This window comes from Schistocerca americana, chromosome X (genome assembly GCF_021461395.2).
Source record: "Schistocerca americana isolate TAMUIC-IGC-003095 chromosome X, iqSchAmer2.1, whole genome shotgun sequence".
Lineage (NCBI taxonomy): Eukaryota > Metazoa > Arthropoda > Insecta > Orthoptera > Acrididae > Schistocerca > Schistocerca americana.
Genome location: NC_060130.1, coordinates 796,612,360 through 796,632,835, shown reverse-complemented (window position 1 = coordinate 796,632,835; position 20,476 = coordinate 796,612,360). Strand labels below are relative to the sequence as shown.

General features: G+C 43.1%; 1 protein-coding gene across 1 annotated transcript in view; it reads left to right on the top strand.

The window, feature by feature from the left end:
* The first annotated feature begins 2,650 nt into the window (after positions 1-2,650).
* LOC124555065 (SET and MYND domain-containing protein 4-like) overlaps positions 2,651-20,476 on the top strand; it is a 201,540-nt gene continuing 183,714 nt past the window's right edge. The window contains exon 1 of the mRNA XM_047128851.1: positions 2,651-2,681. The gene's annotated coding sequence lies outside the window, so the exon portion shown is untranslated. The remainder of the gene's footprint in view (positions 2,682-20,476) is intronic.

The following is a 20,476-nucleotide window of genomic DNA, read 5'->3' as shown; positions in this document are numbered from 1 at the left end:
CTGCACCAAGTGCCTATCCGCTGCAGATCTTCCTGCATTTCGCTGCAATTTTCTAATGCTGCAATTTCTCTGTATACTACAGCATCATCCGCGAAAAGCCGCATGGAACTTCCGACACTGTCTACTAGGTCATTACTGGGGTAAATTTGTTCCCAAACAAGACACAGAGCATATACTGTCGACGTTTGCACATTTGTGTAGATACTGTCAGAGCAATACAGCCTTCATGGCCTGTTCGGGCGGAGTTTTGTTTTTTTGGCCATATGGAGCTCCCATTTCTGGCACTTCCATTTTTAGCCAAGCCTTGCACATACCATAAATTTAAACTAAATCGATGATAGCAAGTACGTGCGATCGCCTTGTTCGACTATGCTGAAGAATTCTGTAGCAAACCGACGTTAAGGATATCTGTAATTTTCCGGGTCCATTCTTTTACCCTTCTTATCTACGACAGTCATCGCGCTTGTTTCCCAGTATCTTGGGACTTTCGAACGGGCGAGACATCCGCGGTGAATGCAAGCTAATTATGATGCCAATTCCGAAGCTGTGAACTCTAAACAGCTGGGTAACCGTTAGGAAAGAGTGAAAGGCTACAGTACCGACCGACTTTGAAAATAGGTACAACATTCTTCGTTATTCTTGTCAGAACAACATATTTTTTGTAATAATAACTCAATTTCACTTAAAACACCGAAGCCGGATACCAGTGTAGGAAATAATGACAATTTATTTATTTAATTGATCACATGTGTACTCCCACAAAATAAATCTGTACATCCAATTTGGTGAGATCTGCGAAATGAATGAATGTATGGTCGTCTGCTAACCGCAGATAGTGAATGTGCAATATATGATCATCTTTGAGACGATCCTTTGATCACCTTTGGTGGAACCAAAGAGATGAAATTTACCTGAGCTTTGAGCGCCTGAAATGTGGGTCACCAATACGGTAGCAAGCTGCTCCCCCACTTCGGCAGAGGTGCGAGATGACCTGAAGAACGGCCATGTTTCAGCACTCTGGCGCTGGATCTTGTGTTGGTAAGACCTGTCTTAGGTGTGCTCCTTAAAGGCAAAAGAGTGGAGAGAATGTTATGTATGTAGAATACTTAAGAGTAGTTTGGAATAATTATTTCTCTATTTCAGGAACTTTTGGGGGGAGAATTAAACGACAGGCAGGCAATATTAAGGGGATCGTAGTAAACTTCGGAAGTGACCAACGGCCACAATGAAACCACGTGTAGCAATAAGTTGACATACTTGCGAGTGCTAGTACTAAGTGCTAAAGTAAAGTTGAATTACTGGCGTGTGTACTATAAGTTGGAAATATTTAAGAAATGGCGTGTTCAGGACATGAAATTAGAGACTAGTAATTCCACGTGGTGAGTACTGTGTGAGTCTCAATCTGTGTATGAGACAAAGGATAAAGAGAAGTACTCATCCATGATATCAGTTGAGGACTCGCGTGTGTGATGAATATGATCTTAATATTACTTTGCGTGTTACGTTTCCGTGTGATGCTAGATTCAAACTCTAATACTCTGAGAGAGAAGTAAGGTGAGTCAGGCGTCTATCCAGCAACGCCACGGCTTGCATTGCACAGGAAGACGTGCATATATCCTCCAGAGTTCGTAGTAGGGAAGAAAAGTTACGAAGTGGGGCAGTGTCATGTGAAACTGGGATGAATACTAATTGAAGTGGGAAAGCTGAAAGTGATGTGATTCTAACGTTGTGACTATTCTTGTGTTGTATTCTATGTTGCCAGTGTGATGTATTTCATGTAATTTAAGTATGTGTGGTTTGCATGGGAGAGTAGCAAGATAGGTTCAGAGGCAGTGGGTTATGCATGTTCCTTTTTGTACCACTCGGTCTGGAGGAAATTTTCGTGATGATGGGTGTGAGAGTCGAAGTGTGAGATATAGCAAAAGATCCACCATCCTATCCAGAAAGTGCACTGTAGTGTTAGATAATTACGAGACCGTAAGATAGAGAATCACCAATGTAAAACCATGCCCACTGGGCGGAGTTTCTCATGTGTAATTGTATAAAATGTAATGGTGTGTTTAGGTTATAGAATTTATCGGAATAAAAAAGGTAGTGAAAAGAATAATATTGGTGGCCTTGTTCTTCGAATAGTGTGTAGTCATGATATCCGGAATTTATAATGTGTGCGCCATTCATATTCAGTGCGATGGCCACGTGTTGATCAAAGCCGTTGAGTAAGAAAGAAAATGTGGTATTACCAGTGCGTAGTGAACAATCAGAGTTGTGTAAATTACTAATAGTCAGAAGTGCGTTATCCGTTTCCGTTGCGTAATATTCAAACAGGAGAATAAATTGTAGCTTAATTGTGAGTACTAGAGCTCATAATCAGTCACTGATGTTACTCGATAAATAAGAATAAATCCACACGCTTGGCAGACCACTCATCTTGCAGGGCTGACTGCTTGATGCCACAGTATGAGCAAGGCATGTGGGTACCTCTCAAGAGGAAGAGAGACAGTAACTGCATCTCTGAATTAGTTGTGATTGGGATGAGCAGCGAAATTAGGAGGAGGCAGAGGTGGTGGCGTCGGCGTTTGGCGTTTCTGTGGGGACGCGATCATGTGAGCTGCTATTTCTGGACGCCGGGTCGCGGATGGCCGCAGTCCGCTCGTGGTCGCCGGCCGGAAGGGACCGCCGAGGTACGTCGCCTCAGCTCGGCGTCCGCAAGTCGCGAAGCGCGGCTACCGCCCTACGTTTCGGCTCCGTCCGTTTCTGCCACGAATCGGAGTTCTTCCGCAATACGGACTTCCGTGTACATAAGCTGTCTTCGTTTCTCTGTGACGATGTCTGCAGGCGCTGTGCTGTCGCATTATGTGACCGACACGGCAGTGATGTTTTAGGCTGTTGAGTGCACTGTGGGAGAAACAATTTCGTGTTTCTACGTTCTTTAACTGTTGAGCTAAAACTCCACTTTTGTGAATTAACAAACGCCGCTGCGTGCGAAATGTAACATCTCGTTCTGTTTCTTCTCTGAGCATAATATTTTTATTATGTACAGGGTACAAACGGTAACTGTTTACAACGTACCACAGTGGTGTAGGGGGAAGTCGAGACTAATAAATGGGTACAGCGCCCTTTTCGTCTATGAAGCCGGGAAACAACCTCAAACTGGCTTACGAAAGCCGCCGCAGCTAAAGCGCATGCACGTAGCGCGAGGCTTTGAATATCCTCTCGTCCTCTTACGCCATCAACTTGAGCAGTCATACCCGTTTGAAGCTCGTTTCTTTATTTCGCTAAAATCGTCCTTGAATATTAAATATTCGTTCTTGTTGCACTTGCAACTGCAAAACTGACATTAGTACAAATTTTACCTCAAAATTTTGTAAATTTTTAACGGTGTTACATTAAATATTAAATCGTTTTATGTCTCTGGTGTTCTTACGACGAGAGTATTGTTCTTTTAAGGGTCAACTTTAGGTCTAACTGTAAACGTAATTCGTTTTTATAGTTGCCGTTGTTGTATTCTTCTGTCCGAAAACTGGCCTTATCCATAACTTTAGCAAAAGTCTTTTTTCGTTTAATATCACTACTCTCACGCAGAATTTTTAATTACTACTGTTAACGAAATACAAAATTTCATATACTGAGTGACTAAGCCGATTGCGTAAGTGTACAAGAGTAGACCACAAGTGTGCTACATCAAACTGTTCGTCCCAACTTCATCTACACCACTGTAGTACGGTGTAAACAGTTGTTGGTTCAAAATGGTTCAAATGGCTCTGAGCACTATGGGACTTAACATCTGAGGTCATCAGTCCCCTAGAACGTAGAACTACTTAAACCTAACTAACCTAAGGGCATCACACACATCCATGCCCAAGGCAGGATTCGAACCTACGACCGTAGCGGTCGCGCGGTTCCAGACTGAAGCGCCTAGAACCGCTCGGCCACATCGGCCGGCAACAGTTGTTGCTTACATCCTGTACGTCTATAGGGTAAATCCGAACCACATCACAAATAACGTCGGAGGTTATTCACAATCCTTTACTGAGTATTTTGGTAGCAAGGACCCGTCGTATTGAGTGACTCGTTACAGGGTAATAATGTAATTGTGATTTATTCGGCTTGTTGTCCCTATTACCTTCGTTTCTGTAAAAATACCTTCGCAACTGTGAAAAAGCCTGTAATATGCACATATCACACGCACGACAGAGAACACAGAGTAATGCAGCACAGCTTGAAAACAGATAAAACGGAGCTGTATTGAATGCAAGTTTGTCGGCGAAGAGTAAAGTGCGCATCAACAGATAGTACCATGATTAGCTGGGGTAAATTTGTTTCCAAACAAGACGCACAGCATATACGGTCGACATTTGCACCTTTGTGTAGATATTGTCAGGGCAATACAGCTACAAACTAAGTAGGGGTAAGAAGACAAACGAAATGCAATTACGCTGTAATAAAATTGCGGGATCCACAGGTCTCTCATACCAAAATATTCAATAAATATCTCTGAAAAACTCCGAAATTTTATCTGTGCAGCTCGACTTCCACAATAACAATCTCAGCGTTTCATACATAAGAGTTACGCCAAAGTTATCTCACCTGCATTTTGTACGACATGCAACAAATGAGTGCTAATTATATTAATTCAGTGTTCATTAATGCTTTGTATAATAAATTAATATTTACGAGAGAGAAACGCAAACTGTAAATGTTCCAGCGTATATATTTTTCTTTTTGATCTGTTTTCGACTTGTAAGGCCATTATCCGACAATAACAGACTTCCACTGTAAAAAACGATTGTCTATAGGTAAACAGCTTTGAAAAAATGTATGGTTGCCTAAAGACGTTCAAAGAAACATGCAAAGTAAAGTTATCTTTTACAATGCAACGTTGAATCTAAGCGTACAGTAAATATAAAGGGTATCGGGGGGGGGGGGGGGGGGGGCAGGGGGAAAACGAAATATGATAAATAATATTGTTGGCAAGTATCTGCGCTACAGCTAAACTGAAATCTGTAACTAACAATTTGCCTGTTGTTTTAAGATTCATATATCAGGGTAGCTTAGTTTATACGAATAATAACAAATATCAACAGAAGAATGTTCAAATGTTAAAAAAGTAGGGTATTTAGAAATGTAGTACACTGAAAAATTAAACAAATACGAAGCAATATGAATGTGAGACTTTGTTTAGGTGCGTGTTGAGCGAAGATCACAAGTACCAAATACAGTCTAACGGACCTTCTTCAGGCGAACAGAGGGCGAAGGGTGAACCTGCTGGAAGACATTGACACCAATAAAAATTTAGCACACTGCCCTCCGTTGATTTTAGATAATGCAACACAGTATAGCAGCTTACATCTGCAAAAACTTTACGTAATTCCTTAAAATAGTTCCCATTCTTCCAGACCGTTCATCTCGCCCTATTCATTCATTTTCTTCTTTATTAATTTAATAATTTTCAGTGCATACTAAATATATGCTTAACTTGCTGGTTTAATATATTTACTACGGTTATGCGGTATTTTTCGTATGCGGAATGTTCCAGGAGGAATGTTCTACATTCAGGGATATGACAGGAACGATCATTCGATGCAAAAAGTCTAGCAAACATGGACTCTAAAATGCATACTTAAGAGCTAAGAGCACTTCTTCAACTTAGCTACTGTGAAACACATCTCTTCCACTTAACAAATGCGCTTAGCTCTTAAGGTAAACCTTTTAGAGCGCATGTTTACTAGATAATTTTTTCTTGTTTTTGTCCATATTGCTTCCTCTCAAAATATGGAAGGCAAGGAGCTTACAGTAGAAGAATTGTTTCACAGTATCGAAGATGAAGAAGTGGTCATAGCTACTAAGGTATGCATTTTAGAGCCCACATTTACTTGACGTTTTTGCTTCGAATGCTGTTCCTGTCATATACCTGAATACTGACCATTCCTGCTGGAACACCCCGTATAGAAACCTGGCCTGATATATGTAACTTATTACAATACTTACAAATTTCAATTTTGTTATGCCACGGTTTTTAACAGGTAGCCAAATTTTTCTCATCTCTATACACCCGCCCGCTTGCATTCCATTATCTTGCTTAGTTTTGACACTGTCTGATATTTGTTATTGTTGCACTGTCAGAGACCGCTGTTACTCTGTGATTTATCCTCCACACCTTCCGGGGTTAATACCTTTTCCTAAAGTTATTCAGCGATATACAGAGGCAACGATAGTCATTTGATGCCGGTTTGTGACTTTCCAGGCCGGAAGCCAATTAATAAGAAAAATAAAAACTGAAGAACAATCACGGGTTGTGTTTGATAAAAACAGTATATACTTAACTTATGCTTTATTATGTTGTTTTAAAAGAAACTAAAGTATTTATTAAGGTTTTAGATACTTTTTTGCGACACTGATTAAAATATTCCTTTTAACGAACAACAATACAGAATCTGTTTACCGAAATATTTTCTGATGTGGTGATATGAAAACGGTGGCAAAATTTTCTGTTAAATTTATGGAAAAGGTGACGTACAGTTGTGGCTATTGGAGTATGTTTCCATCACTGTAATCAACACCTAAGCTCAGGGAAAGGAATCAAATGAAAAGCAAATAACTCCGAAACGAGACACCAAAGACCATGTGTCCGTTGTAGCGAAGAACTCAGAAAATATTCCGGAACAACCTCCGAAATTTTGTCGATGGAATTCGGGTTCATCGTGTCTATTAGTAGCATCAATGATTAGGGAACAGGTGGTCACACCTTAACAGCGTAATATAGAAGTCATTCTAATTAGTTCTTGTGATCGGTCCTACTATCCCATTATCCGTGCTGAAATTACAACTTGCTCTTTACAAGCCAGATTGATCATCGTTGTGAATTTCACTGTCGCGCTATGCCACGAGGAGTGTTCAAGTAGACAGACATTCCAGCAGTTGTTTTGACTCCGGTATATATAAAAACTCTCATTTTATATAACTGGATTGCAGCTCACAGAATTAGTTCATTTTTTCTCCTAAGAGCCGTGTGAGAAAAACGGATTGTCTACGTCTCACGAGAGTTATTCGCAAAGCAACATCCAATCGGTCGCGAAATGGAAACTAGAGTGAGATCCCGATGAAGCTTTGCGCATATGTATTGGTCAGTGCCACCAGAACGCCCGTTGGTGGCGTCGCGTCATTCTTTTCAGTTCTGAGCTCACAGTAAGCATGTAAAAGTACCTAGAAAATAATGTCACCCGCTAAGTATGGGTGTTTGCTGAGAGATTTCCCTTGATTTCGCGTAACCCTATGTAACATAACTGTCATACATTTCATTTTTCATGACAATTCTGGACCGCACACTGCAAGGGCAATGAGGACACGTCTGCAGCGTTTCGGATGGGAAGTGTTTAATCACGCACCATACAGCCCGGACTTGGCTCCCTCTGATTTTTGTCTCTGCTGACATGAATCACTGGCTCTGAGGACAATATTTTGGCACAGACAACGAGCTTCAGACCAGAGTTGAGAATTGGAAGAAATCATAGGCAGCTGCCTTCTATGTCGAGGGGATTGGAAAGTTGGTACAAGGCTACAGTAAACGTCTAAGTCGGAGCGGCGACTATATAAAGAAGTAGCTGGAAGGTCTAGCTAACTGTTGCAAATAAAATATTTTTGAGTTTAAGTGTGGTGTCGATTTCGCGACCGATCGGACCTTACTTTCCGAACAACCCTCTTACTTTTAGGACCCTATTAAGAGCGTGTGTCACGTCAAAGACAATCGTAGCGTCCAAACTATCTCACAAGGGGAGGCCACGACATTTGGAACGCAGATTTACTGTAAACTTCGTACACTCTTAGTACTCCATGAGGACAACAAAATGTGTAAGCAGTAGCGCGTACTTCTCAAGCGTTATTGAGAAAATCGGAAGATAATTTAGGTCGTCGAATATATATATGTGTGGGGGCCATTTTAACCATGAAGCGGCTGCAGCCGAGTGGTGCCGGCACGGTTGCTCAGATGCTGGCACGGTAGCTCAGCATGTTCGGTCAGAGAGCTGGTTGGCCTCTGTAATAAAAAACTGAGTGGAAGGATCAACAAACGAACTTTAACGGATGTCATGTGACGTCCGCAACGACCAAACACAACGATCAACAACGAACAAAATGCACAAAAAAAAACGTGTTCGGTCAGAGCGTTAGATACCCTTTCTAATAAAAAAACTCAGCGAACGGATCATCGATAAACTGAATGGTTATCATTGGACGTCCGCCCTGAAATAAATTCAACGAACAATATAGAACAATTTTTTTTTTTTTTTTGGTGTGTTTGGCGTTCAAGCTTGGATCGATTTGCGTTCGTCAGTTTTTTTTTTATTTTCAACACAGTCATTTTCTTTATTATTTATATTACAACTGATATAAGGGGGAAAGTACGTCTAATCGGATGAAATTGTATTAAATTTACAATGTTATTTGGCAGTCTACTAATTTTTATTATCGCAAATAATCTAATATTCATAACTATCGACTAGTAAACGACCAAATGCATAAAGTCATACTGAAAATATATGCTTGTCCGTGATTTGAGAAATCCCCTATATCTGGAAGGAGCCCGAAACGACTTGTTACCTTCAAGTTTTGACCGGCACAGACCTCTTTCGAATGATGTACAATTAATCGTCGCTTTCCACATTACGAGTACAAGTTGCAGGATGGTATTTTTTGTAAAAACATGGAAAACATAAAGTTACACGGCACCAGCTCCATTGAATAAATGCTATGTTTCCGCATACGCAAGGTCTTTTGACGTTTTCTGTGGAAAAACAAACCTTGTTGACTTTTCAAAAAACCTCTCTTTCAGACGATGGTTTGGAAGCAAATCATGCATAACGCAGTATTTCCTTAAAAATCGGCGGTGATAATTGGTTATGCAGTATCGAGTGTATTTTAATAGCGTTTGAAAAAAAAAAAACATTTTCTTCTATATTGTTCGCTGAATTTGTTCAGGGCCGACGTCAGATGACACCCGTTCAGTTTGTTCGTTCATCTGTTGGCTCAGTTTTTTTTTTTTTTTTTTTAGAAAAGGAAGCTAACGCTCTGACCGAACACGCTTTCTTTTGTTTTCATTCGTTCGTTGCATATGCTCGGGGCGGACGTCGTAAGACACCCGTTTAAGTTCGTTGTTGATCGATTAACTAAGGTTTTTTTTTATTACAGAGAGCACCTAACCCTCTGACCGAACACGCTGAGCTACCGTGGCGTCACCACTCGGCTGCAGTCGCTATATATTCGACGACCGAAATTATCTTGCGATTTTCTCAGTAACGCTTGAGAAGTACGGGCTACTGCTTACACATTTTGTTATCCTAATGGAGTACTACGAGTGTATAAAGTTTACAGTAAATCTGCGTTCCAAACGTCGTGGCCTCCCCTTGTCAGTGACATACAAGAGTCTCGAAAGGAGAGGTCGGCAATTGTGAATCACGGATTTTGACGAAATCTGGCATAGGTAAAAGAACTGACTTCTATTTAGGTTTGTTGTTCCGCATACTGTAGTTGCCGGCCGTTGTGGCCGAGCGGTTCTAGGCGCTTCAGTCCGGAATCCCGCTGCTGCTACGGTCGCAGGTTCGAATCCTACCTCGGGCATGGATGTGTGTGCTGTCCTTAGGTTAGTTAGCTTTAAGTAGTTCTAAGTCTAGGGGACTGATGACCTCAGATGTTGAGTCCCATAGTGCTCAGAGCCATTTGAACCATACTGTAGTTTTTGAGAAGATGACGAAGAAATTTTACTTTGTCGCCTAAGTACTAATGTCTGTAATTGGTTGACAACCTGATCCGTTGGGCAAGGGTTGGATGCACTACACTCCATTCAGAATTTCATTCAGATCTGCACCCGACAGTTACCTGCTCTGCTTGTTAGTTTCATCATCTGATCGGATGCGTTTCATATGGTTCTAGCAGCTCCCCGTTACACTTCTGGTCGAGCCGCCAACATATTTATGTATGTGTCCCATCGCAGAGTCCGCCCCGATAGCTGAATGGTCAGCGTGACGGGCTGCCGTTCTAAGGGGCCCGTGTTCAATTCGCGACTGGGTCGGGGATTTTCTCCGCTCAGGGACTGGGTGTTGTGTTGTCTTCATCATCATTTCATCCCCATCCAGCGGGCAGGTCGCCCATTGTGGCGTCGAATGTAATAAGACCTGCACCAAGGCGGCCGGACCTGCCTCGGAAGGGGCCTCCCGGCCAATGACGCCAAGCGCTCATTTCCATTTTTTCCCATCGTAGATATACAGGGTGAACATTAATAAAATCGACAAACTGCAGGAACGGATTTCTGACTGGAAATGGAGGAAAAAAGGTCCTATGAACGCGTGTCCGGAAATGCATCGTTGCCGCGGTAGATGACGCTTATACGAATGAAAGTTCTTCTGACAACGTGCAGTGTATTCCTTGTGTGTTGCAGGCTGTGTGATTAACGTATCGTACTGTAAGCAGCGGAGTGGTTCGGTATTCATGTCAGGAACAAACCGGAATGGTGTTTGTGTACGACCAAGCCGGCCGCTATGCTCGAGCGGTTCTAGGCGCTTCAGTCCGGAACCGCGCTGCTGCTAAGGTCGCAGGTTCGAATCCTGCCTCGGGCATGGATGTGTGTGATGTCTTTAGGTTACTTAGGTATAAGTAGTTCTAAGTCTATGCGACTGATGATCTCAGATGTTAAGTCCCATAGTGCTTGGAGCCATTTGAGTTTTTGTACGGTCAAGCAGATGAAAACGGTCGAGAGGCAGCATGGCTATAGCAAAACAAGTTCCCTCACAGGCACCAACCACATCACACAACATTTTAATCACTTCTCTGCGCGTTCGTCTGTCTGAAAGGACCCATGGTCACACAAACACCCAAAACGGACTTGAAATATTGTGAGATGTCGTTGGTGTCTGTGAGGGTACTTGTTTTGGTATAGCCGTGCTGCCTCTCGACCGTTTCCATCTGCTTGGCCGTACACAAACACCATCTCGGCTTGTTCCGACATGAACACCGGACCATTCTGCTGCTTACAGTACGCTGCGTCAATCATACAGCCTGCAGCACACAAGAAACACACATCAAAATGGTTCAAATGGCTCTAAGCACTATGGGACTTAACATCTGAGGTCATCAGTCCCCTAGACTTAGAACTACTTAAACCTAACTAACCTAAGGACATCACACACATCCACGCCCCAGGCAGGAATCGAACCTGTGACCATAGCAGCAGCGCGGTTCCGGACTGAAGTGCCTAGAACCGCTCGACGGCACGTGGTCAGAGGCACTATTATTCGTCAGCGCCATCTACCGTGGCAACGATGCATTTCCGTTTACTTGTTCATATGACATTTTTCCTCCTCCCAGTCAGGAATCCTTCCCTGCAGTTGGTTCACCCTGCATACGTATGCTGCTTGGATGTCACTGCCTAATATTAGTCTTGTCTCCGTCTTGCTCCGACAGGAAAATCATTTGAGCGCCGTGCATGTACCAAAACAGTTGGACACCTTTTCTAAGCTGCCTTGCGTGTGTGATCCTCTGCAAAAAATGGTTCAAATGGCTCTGAGCACTATGGGACTTAACATCTGAGGTCATCAGTCCCCTAGACGTAGAACTGCTTAAACCTAACTAACCTAAGGACATCACACACAACCATGCCCCAGGCAGGAATCGAACCTGTGACCATAGCAGCAGCGCGGTTCCGGACTGAAGTGCCTAGAACCGCTCGACGACACGTGGTCAGAGGAACTATTATTGTCAGCGCCATCTACCGTGGCAACGATGCATTTCCGTTTACTTGTTCATATGACATTTTTCTTCCTCCCAGTCAGGAATCCTTCCCTGCAGTTGGTTCACCCTGCATACGTATGCTGCTTGGATGTCACTGCCTAATATTAGTCTTGTCTCCGTCTTGCTCCGACAGGAAAATCATTTGAGCGCCGTGCATGTACCAAAACAGTTGGACACCTTTTCTAAGCTGCCTTGCGTGTGTGATCCTCTGCAATTCGTGGCTGTAATGACACTTTAAATATTTTTCACGTGACCCGTAAGAGTAGTTCAACAACAGGTACCTGTTTACGAACTGTGTCACAGGGCAGAAATGTGCATTAATACAGTTTCTGCACTTAAGCGAGACTGAACAAGTTTTGTCAGTATTTGTTTTCACTGAGGAGATTACTGAATGATTCTGATGTACGTTTCTTGCTACATAATGTTCCACGGATCGACGACATCTCTAATATTTCACAAACCGATGAAAAGTTTTGCATGTCAGAAAATGCAAATGGCTGAGTATTTTCGTGTATACTTCGTATCTGTACCATTTTTACCTGTCGAGATATTGTGTTTTTAGCTTTTTTAGCAACATTCTGGAGCTCTTAATAAAAAAGAGAGAGTACTGATATAATTCCCATTGAAGACTACAGGGGAAACTATCAAAACAAGACTGCAATGTAGTAAATAAAACCGGCACGGTGTAATTTTCTTCCACATAATCTCATGTCTGCGTGGACAATACAGCCGCAGCTAAGTTATGCTGGCAATCTTTACCGTCGCATTTACCACATTTAATCCCTCTTTTGCAAATAAAGGTGAACTGCTCGTGTTATCAAGTGTTATACCATTATACTTCTTCAATTAAAAACTCAAATGACCTTAAGAGAAATATTTTGTTCAATTTAAAAGAAAACGTACTTGGACTGTTAACTGTCAAATCTGTCAATTTTCTTACAATAGCTTATTTCATTTCGCAATGTATATTTCGAATCATAGCTTTATCTTTATCATATAAACTGTCCTATGAAAGATTTAAATCGCGCTGGGTTCCGATGGAAACATGTATCTGCGAATGCCACTGCATTTATGCGTACACCATGCTAAGTGTCTTTCTCCATGAATCAACCTAATGTAATGCCATGTAGGTAGGTATTCGCAGCTTGGTATATAAGTGACTGGAAACAAACGAAAATTTGCACCAGAACGACTAATTTTAATAGTCTAACAGTGCAGACAATTAATCCGATTCCGCCAGTAAACTGTGGTGCATTGCGTTGCGAAATTTGTCTCGCGCAGCATATCGCTCAGACGACGTGTCGCTACCGTCTCAGCCTTTAAAACTGCAACCGAATCTTGTATCTTGTGGCAGATAGCGTCTTATGGGGCAATCCGCAATAGCGCGGTTGTCACCCACGCGCTGCCGCAGACCGTATTCCCCCCCCCCCCCCCAAGGTACGTGTATTCATGATGCATACAAAAGAGCTAATTCTTCCTCAAGCTGCATGCCTGACAAAAAAAAGTGAAGCACGTGGAAGTGGAGGAGAAAACTACACGAAACCGTTTTCGGGGTTTGAGAGGTTATGTGATGTTACTTCAGTGATTACAAAATGGAGTTAAATTTACAAAGAAATTGGCACTATGAGCACACTATCAATTCGACGTTGCATACTCTGTGGCCTGGATGCATGGACTGATTCGGTCGAAATGGGTGTCATTAACAAATTGTCACCTCTCCTGAGGCCAGCTTACCCACTACTGTTGCAACTGGTCCTTGATATCCTGGATACAGTTGGCGTCCGAGATGGTCACACACACGTTTTGTCAGGGACAGATCTAGGGTCCCAGCTGGCCACGTGTGTACGGCAACATCACGCAGACAGCTCATAGAGACACGTCATGCGAGGACGAGCATTGTCCTGTTGAAAAGTGGCACCACGCTATTGCCGCATGAGAGGTAACACGCGAGGACGCAGGGTGTCTGTGACATATTGTTGTGCCGTGAGAGTTCCCTCGATCACTACCAGCTGTGACCTGAAGTCATACCCGATGGATACCCACACCATGATGTTAAGCGTAACACTGATGCGTCTTTTCCAAATGATTGAAAGAATGGGACCCCTCCCAAGGTTGTCGTCATACTCGCCTACGACGGTTATCCGGCATACTTCATCTCGCTGAAAACAATGTGATGCCATTCACCAGCAGTCTACGCGCGCCGATCATGGCGCGTCACTCCGTACGTAGCCGTTTGTTTTGTGCTGTTAATGGCAGCTTATGAAAGGGGCGGTAATTCCCTAGCCCCAGCTGCTGTTGGTGTCTGACCAATGATACAGAATGACTCAGAATGTTGCAGGTAGTTATGTACTTGTTCTCTACTAGCAGGCACAGACGAGAAGGAGTTCAATGTTTTTAGATCACAATACGGCGATTCTCCCTTGTGGAGCAATACGTGGTCGACTGGGACCTTGACGACGAGTATTGCTGCCCTCACGTTCCCGCACAGACCAACATCGGGCCACGGTCAGTTGCGAGTGCCTCACAGATCTGGATATTGAGACAATTCGATCAGTCGGTCAAATGAAGATCCTGAATGAGAACCCTTTCAAAGTAGGTCAGGTCCGGATAACTCTGTCTGACACAAGTACACATCTTCGTGTCCTTCACAGCGATCATTCAACATCTGACGCTGTTCACGCTCCTATATGCACTCCCAGGCCTGATAAGAACACAAAACACGGACAACACTAATGCACTCCAGTGGCCATCTTACCTCTCATAGGGTATTGCACTTCAAATTGTTTACATACCCGCCGATGGCCCTCCTGGTTAGCCGAGCGGTCTAACGCACGGCTTTCGGGGGAGGGAAGGAGCGCCTGGTCCCCGGCACGAATCCGCCCGGCGGACTTGTGTTGAGGTCTGGTGAGCTGGCCAGTCTGTGGATGGTTTTTAGGCGGTTTTCCATCTGCCTCGGCGAATGCGGGCTGGTTCCCCTTATTCCGCCTCAGCTGCACTACGTCGGCAGTTGCTGCGCAAACAAGTTCTCCACGTACGTGTACACCACCATTACTCAACCACGCAAACATAAGGGTTACACTTGCCTGGTGTGAGACAAAAAAATGGTTCAAATGGTTCTGAGCACTATGGGACTTAACATCTGTGGTCATCAGTCCCCTAGAACTTAGAACTACTTAAACCTAACTAACCTAAGGACATCACACACATCCATGCCCGAGGCAGGATTCGAACCTGCGACCGTAGCAGTCGCGGGTGTGAGACATTCCCTGGGGGGTCCACTGGGGGCCGAACCGCATAATAACCCTGAAAGAGTGGTTCAGTGTGGGGCGGCAGAGGAGTGAAGTGGACTGCGGTAGTCGTCGTGGGGTTGTGGACCACTGCGGCTGCGGCAGGGACGGAGCCTCTCCGTCATTCCCCAGTTAACATACAATGCAATACAATACAATACATACCAAATGGTTCAAATTGCTCTGAGCACTATGGGACTTAACTTCTAAGGTCATCAGTCCCCCAGAACTTAGAACGGCGGAGGGGTGAAGTGGACTGCGGTAGTCGTCGTGGGGTTGTGGACCACTGCGGCTGCGGCAGGGACGGAGCCTCTCCGTCGTTCCCCAGTTAACATACAATACAATACAATACAATACATACCAAATGGTTCAAATGGCTCTGAGCACTATGGGACTTAACTTCTGAGGTCATCAGTCCCTTAGAACAGAACTACTTAAACCTAACTAACCTAAGGACATCACACACATCCATGTCTGAGGCAGGATTCGAACTTGTGACGTAGCGGTCGCGCGGTTCCAGACTGTAGCACCTAGAACCGCTCGGCCACCACGGCCGGCCAATACATACCCGCCGATGGTATGTAAGTGTACGAAGTTACGTTGACATCCGACCATGTCTTCTGGGTGCTTCACATTTTTTTGTAAGGCAGTGTATTTTGAAGAAACTGTTACGTTAAAGATACCGGTCGTTTAAAATCTCACAGTCTCACTTCGCTTCGTGATAATGAACTAATTATCTTTCTTTCTATCATTAGCCGTAATTAATATAATGTTTCGAATCTAAGTAACCCAGGTTTAGAGTCTGCACAGAAAAAAGAAGTCGCCGACTATTTCCCGTCTGCTGCACTTTAGACAATTCTTCGTGAGTATTATTCTTATGTACGTTACAGAACAACACATTAGTTGTGTAATTTGGACCGACCTGTGTGATTAATTACGTAATTAGGACCGATCTTTACTTCAGTTACCCAACCAAAATAAATAAAGTGCACTAACCTAATCTTCCTCTCCTGCATCTGGGCAGTTTCCCTGTGTTGGGGAGTACACTTGGGCTTTCCGTGCAAAAGGAGGTTTAGTCCCAGAAAAAGTACCGCCATTTTTAAGTTCCCACCAATTCCAAGAGCCTCTGGTGATATAATTGTGTTATAGAGGAGCACTTGGGATTTCTGTCCAGGAGACCAAGGTTTGAGTCCTGAAAAGGGCATCGCCATTTTTAATTTCCCGCCAATCCTCGGGTGGAGGATGGGGTGGGACGTCAGCACAGCCAAGGGACAAAGAAATTCACACCATAATTCGAATTTCTTGTACAATAAGGTAGGCTGGGGTAGGGAATGGGAAGGTGGGAGTGCGGAGGGTGTGAGGACAATGTGCTGGCTGAGGAAAACATGACGTCATCTGGGAGTGGGGTGTGGATGGGCATGGTTGGGGGTATTTAATTGATCAATTTAACTAATTTGCATAACAATTTGATATCTAAATTGCACCAGGATCCCCATTACCCTACTACTAGTGAGTATTTCCATCGTCTGCTCCATAAGGACTGTGCATGTCTGCCCTTCCCTCCCAAGAATAATGCTCCGACTTCTGTCCGCTCCACACAGTAACAAACATAAGAGTGTTCCCATTCGATGACAAAGTGAAGCAAGGCAAAAAGGCTCTGCATTGTGCTAAGGTGCTGCCCTCTATGCAACACCTATCAAACAGGCATTTTCACAGCTAAACGCAACACTTTCACGTCCCAGTAATAGGCGGAAAACCCGTAGTGTTGTCCCACCTGGCATATCCACAACTATACTGACTACAGCGTTTGCAAATGAAGGTCATAAAACTTCAACTCGACTCTCTTTTACCTCGCAGGCGTTCTACCATGACGGCTTGGGTGCCATATTGTGTGCCTACCCTCTTGGCAGAGCGTGACACTGTTCAATAACGTCTAGCACCGTACGCTAAGGGGTGCAGACATGGGCTGCTATGTGAAATATGCGTGTTATGACCCAGTCTACAAGCGCTCTCATTTTTCACACTCATTTTAGATACACCATATATATATATATATATATATATATATATATATATATATATATATATATATATATATATATACAGTGGCGGTCAAAATAATAGAGCCACCTGGCAAAGGTTTGGAATAAAGTGCACATTTATTACTTGACATGTTTGAACTATGATGGAAACCATTACAACCGAGTCACATTGTACTATAGTCAGTTATATCGATAACACAACACAAAATAATCAGTAATAATCGATAATATTCAAAAGAATACCAGACCACAGGGTCAAAAAAATAGAGCCAATTGAAACAAATATATTGTACGTGATCTCAGTCTTATGAAACGTACAGGAACAGTCTTTTTTGCATAGGACTGCATTAGTACTTCGTGGGGTAACCCTTATTTTTGAGGATTGCCCTGCACCTCTTACCCATAGAGTCTACTAAACGCCTGCATTCGTCACTACTGATCGCATACCAGGCTCTCTGGATTTCTTCCCACAGTTTTTCTGACGATGTAGCTTTTGAGCGGTCAATTCTCTTGTCTAAGATCTCCCATAAGTTCTCAATGGGTGATGCGTCAGGGGACTGAGGTGGCCACTCTAATACTTCGATATTGTGCTCTTGAACAAACTGCCTTATGATCCTTGCAGTATGCTTTGGATCGTTATCGTGCTGAACTTTCCATTTCAGCGGCATTTCCTCTTCAGCATAAGGCAGCATCACATTTGCCAAGATGTCTTTGTACATTTCTGCGTTCATTATGCCGTTGATACGGTGTATTGGACCAATGCCGTACCACGAAAAACATCCCCATACCATAACACTTCCGCCACCGTATTTCACAGTTTTTAAAGTGTACTTGGGATTAAATTCCTGGTTTGGTGGGCGGCGCACATAGACTTTTCCGTCTGAGGCAAACCTATTAAACTTGGATTCATCGGACCAAAGGATGTTCCTCCACCAAGTATTAGGTTTTTGTTCATTTCTCCGGGCAAAGGCTAACCTTTTCCGAACATTAGCTTGTGAAACATGTGGCTTCTTTCTTGCAATGCGCCCATTCAATTTTGCAGATCTCAGTCGTCTTTGAATCGTTGAGGTTGATGGTTGAACATCATGTTCGTCGCTAAACAAAATGGCTTTCAGTCGTGGTGTTGACAAAAATGGGTCTTTCTTCATTTCCCTAGTGATGAGTCTGTCTACGCGAGGAGTAGTTACACGAGGTCGCCCCCTGTTCTCCACCTGCGGCTTTGTTTGTTTTGACCGTCTCATGGCGTTCTGGACTCGTTTTCGCGAAACGTGCAAGACATTGGCTATTTTATTCATGGACATCCCACTTTTGAACATCCGGAACATTACTATACGCTCATCTTCACTGGTATGCTTTGCTCTGCCCATCTAGACGAATGTAAACAAAACCACACGTCAATTTACATACAAAACAACTGCATAAAAATCAATTTAAAGGCACATGTGTAAAGCGGCTCTATTATTTTGACCCATAAGATTCTTACCTTTATGCCTCTTTTCACACGTCTAGCTCAAACGCTTCCTTTCGGACGACTAAAGATAGCAGCAACGTCTTCCCTGATGTTGTCTACAAGGGACTGACAACACGGCACTCGTGGCGATTTCGCGAACTAATAGATATCCTAGTTCTTAATCTCGTCAATAGAGGTGGCTCTATTATTTCGACCGCCACTGTATATATATAAAGAGCAGTGCTATTTACTCTGGTACAAAGCATCTGAGCATGGCTGACCAGGAATGTTGCTAAACCTCCGTCTTTTCTGCACATGTATTTTCGAACTGAGAGTCTTGTATGAGAATTTCTAGTGCATAATGCGATTGTTTTTCAGCAGTTACATTCACAGTATAACTAAATTATGGCCCATCAGAATAACCAAAGCCCAACGTTTCTAAGGATTTTGATAGATATAGAGGGGTAACGTGTCACAAGAAACCTGAGCCTCACAAACAAAAACTGATTTCATTTTTTGACTATACAACTGATAATTGCTCTAAAAATCATTCGCAATATTTTACCCTCGATATGTTGAGGAAAATACATGTTTTATTCCGGAGGTATGCATAAAATTATTATGCGAAATTGTGCTAAACGCATTCTCTGAAAATTATTTCGAGCAGTTAGTTCATGAGCCCATGGGAATAGTAAATGCTTGTGAAAACACACTTGACCTCTAAGCAACAAATAATCCTGAGTTAATAACGAGCATAAAAAGCGATGGAAATGCCGTGTGACTAGGGCCTCCCGTGGGGTAGACCGTTCGCCTGGTGCAAGCCTTTCGAGTTGACGCCACTTCGGCGACTTGCGTGTTAATGGGGATGAATCAAAACCGATACAGGGATTAGTGAACACAGGGCTGTCGTAGAGAGACTGAATATTGTAATCCCCAAATCCTTCAAAAATAAACGAGAAATATATCTATTCAAGAAAAACAGATAAAAATTCAATTGACGCCTTCCTGAGAGACAATGTGCACTCATCCCAAATAAATAATATCAGTGCAGACCAGATGTGGCTTGAATTCAGAGAAATAGTATCGGCAGCAACTGAGAGATTTATACCAAATACATTAACAAACGACGGAGCTGATCCTCCTTGGTACACAAAACGGGTTAGAACACTGTTGCAGAAACAACGAAACAAACAACCCAAATTTAAACAGACGCAAAATCTCCAAGATTGGCGATCTTTTACAGAAGATTGAAATTTAGCGCGGACTTCAATGCGAGATGCTTATAACAGTTTCCACAACGAAACTTTGTCTCGAAACCTGGCAGAAAATCCAATGAGATTCTCGTCGTATGTGAAGTATGTTAGCGGCAAGAAACAATCAGTTTCTTCTTTGCGTGATGGCAATGGAAATAGTATCGAAGATAGTGCTGCCAATGAACAGTTACTAAACACAGCCTTTCGAAATGCCTTCACAAAAGAAGACGAAGTAAATATTCCAGAATTCGAGTCGAGAACAGCTGCCAACATGAGTAACGTAGAAGTAAATATCCTCGAAGTAGTGAAGCAACTCAAATCACTTAATAAAAGTAAGTCTTCTGATCCAGACTGTATACCAATTAGGTTCCTTTCGGAGTATGCTGATGCATTAGCTCCATACTTAACAATCATATACAACCGTTCGCTCGAAGAAAGATCTGTACCCAAAGACTGGAAAGTTGCACAGGTCACACAAATATTCAAGAAAGGTAGTAGGAGTAATCCACTAAATTACAGGCCCATATCGTTAACGTCGATATGCTGCAAGATTTTAGAACATACATTGTGTTCGAACACTATGAATTACCTCGAAGGAAATGGTCTATTGATACACAGTCAACATGGGTTTAAAAAACATCGTTCCTGTGAAGCACAACTAGCTCT